At 37.4% G+C, this 2,366-nt stretch overlaps 1 pseudogene; it reads left to right on the forward strand.

The window, feature by feature from the left end:
* Positions 1 to 883: 883 nt before the first annotated feature.
* Positions 884 to 1,800, forward strand: LOC143440229 (vomeronasal type-1 receptor 4-like; annotated as a pseudogene).
* Positions 1,801 to 2,366: the final 566 nt, after the last annotated feature.

Here is a 2,366-nt window from a genome sequence, read left to right on the forward strand (position 1 = left end):
GTGCTAAAGGTTATAAGGACATGAGGATGCAGGAACATATACTGGTGGCAATAATCTGTATTTCAAACCAACAGAGTATTGTGCAGTATGTTTTAGAAAACAGTCTAGATGTTAGGTTTCTCTAACCAAATTCACTGAAATCATTTAATAGGGTCCATTTTCATTGAAAAGGTCCACATAATTATTTCCTAGAAAATTTAGGTATCTATACCAATGTTTTAATATAAAGAAAGTAAGTGTCTTTGCAGTTTTTTTTTTATTTTTTTATTTTTTTCGAGACAGGGTTTCTCTGTGTAGCCCTGGCTGTCCTGGAACTCACTCTGTAGATCAGGCTGGCCTCGAACTCAGAAATCCGCCTGCCTCTGCCTCCCAAGTTCTGGGATTAAAGGCATGCACCACCACTCCCCGGCATCTTCACAGTTTTAAAGACCACTGAGAAATAAAATTCTTTCACCACAAAAATATATATTTATATGCAGTGTGGGCTGGAGAGATGGCTCAGAAGTTAAGAGCACTGGCTGTTCTTCCAGACATCTTGATTTCAATTCCCAGCAACCACTTAGTTGCTCACAACCATCTGCAGTGGGATTGGAAGCCCTTTTCTGGTGTGTCTGAAGATAGCTACAGTGTATTCATACACATAAGAGAAAAAATAATTTTTTAAAAATTATACACTCTAATCTACTGAATAAAAACTCTTTATAATAATAGTGCAAGTTTGCCTTTCAGGTCATTAACCTTCTGCTTCTTAATATAACAGCACTCAAAAAATTTTTGCTTTGAGTCCACCTGCTTCAATACTTCTTATCATTTCCCATAAACATCAGTATGTACGTAGCTTTATACTTCAACCTGATTCATTTTCACTGAAGGCCTGACTGAGATGATGTTTACAAGCAACACCTTCTTGGGAATTTTCTTCATATCCCAGCACTGTGTGGGTGTCATAGGGAACTCACTTGCTCTTCATGCTGTACGTGTACAAATTCTTGGTCAAAGCTCGCTTTAGCTGACCTATTGATCCCATTTTCCTGCACCTGATGATAGTCAATATGTTGGCAATCTTATTCACATTGATACCATATATCATGTCATCCTTCGGAGTACCCAGTTTTCTGGATGATGCTGGCTGCAAGGCTGTTGCATATATCTACAGAGTCACCCAGGCTATGTCCATCTCTACCACTTCTATTCTAAGCGCGTTCCAAGCCATCACCATCACTCCCAGTAATTCTACGTGGGCATGGGCTTAAGCCTTTAATGTGCACTTTTTGCTGTTCACTGTTTTTCCTGGTTCATCAATTTGGTCATATATGTGCAACTCATTGCGACCCTGATAGCAAAAACCAACTACACTGATGTTGATTATGGACATTCTCATGTTTACTGTGGAAGTCTTCCACTCAAGTACCCCAACCCAGGATTATTCCTGAGCATTATCATAATAAGATACTTGCTCTTTCTGGCCCTTATAATGTGGACCAGCTTCTACATGGTGACACTTCACTACCAGCACCACAAAAGAACCCAGCATCTCCACAATTCAAGCCTCTCCTCCCAGCGGTCTGGGACAAAGACAAAGCTACACACTCAATCCTGTTGCTTGTGAACTGCTTTGTGTTCTTTCATTTGTTGAACAACTTCTTTACTATTTATGATAGCTTTTGTACACATGAAAGAACGCTGTTTGGGGGCAATTATTGCAATGTTGGCATTATTTTAACCCACTTTCTGCCCATTTTTACTGATGAACACTGATAAAATTCTTTCACAGTGTATTTCTTCCCTACCTGTTTTTAAAGAACCATTGGTAAGCAATATCATTCTTAGGTGTTTCATGAACAAATCTAGAGATTTTTGTGATATGTTGGAATTTTTATGGCTCTTGAGACCTTTGTATGGTCCCAATTATCATTCTCACTAGTTGGACATTTTTGAGTTTTAAATTTTAATATTTTGAATCAATAAAATCACATCCACACCACTTCAACAATTTTCAAATTTGTTGTTTATTGGAATTATAATACTTTGAAGCTTGTAAAATAAAAACTAGGACTTGTTAATCTCCACATAAGTGCCATCATAAACACATACACACAGACACACACACAAACACACACACTTTTGGTACACTTGATCATACCATGTACTTACACACACAAAGATAAATAGATAAGTAGATAGATAATAGATAAATAGATGATAGATTGTTTTTCAAAGACTGTTTTCTATTTTGACACGTTGAAAAGTTTTTTCCCTTTATTTTGTTTTGCTTTGTGTTTTGAGACAGGGTCTCTGTAGGTAGTCCTATCTCCTTTATGGAACTCACTATGTAGACCAGGCTAGCCTTGAATTCAAGAGATATG

The sequence above is a fragment of the Arvicanthis niloticus genome, chromosome 29, assembly GCF_011762505.2.
Source record: "Arvicanthis niloticus isolate mArvNil1 chromosome 29, mArvNil1.pat.X, whole genome shotgun sequence".
NCBI classification, from domain to species: Eukaryota; Metazoa; Chordata; class Mammalia; order Rodentia; family Muridae; genus Arvicanthis; species Arvicanthis niloticus.